Below are 300 nucleotides of genomic sequence, written 5' to 3'. Positions count from 1 at the left end.
TTGATTAATTTGTTTATTTTATAACTAAAATGACAAAAACCACAATATACAGATGCTTTATGACATACCATGCCATATTAACAATTAAGGTTACAAATATAAAGGACATTTAGTAATTGGAGAATGTACAGAAACTTACAGCTGTTTAACAACTGTAAGTTTCTGTATATTCTCCAATTGGTAAATGTACTTTATATTTGTAACCTTAATTGTTAATATGACATGGTATGTCATAAGCATCTGTATATTGTGGTTTTTGTCATTTTAGTTATAAAATAAACAAATTAATCAACGGAATAC

This window comes from Octopus bimaculoides, chromosome 23, assembly GCF_001194135.2.
Source record: "Octopus bimaculoides isolate UCB-OBI-ISO-001 chromosome 23, ASM119413v2, whole genome shotgun sequence".
NCBI lineage: Eukaryota > Metazoa > Mollusca > Cephalopoda > Octopoda > Octopodidae > Octopus > Octopus bimaculoides.
Note: the sequence above shows the minus strand (reverse complement) of the source record.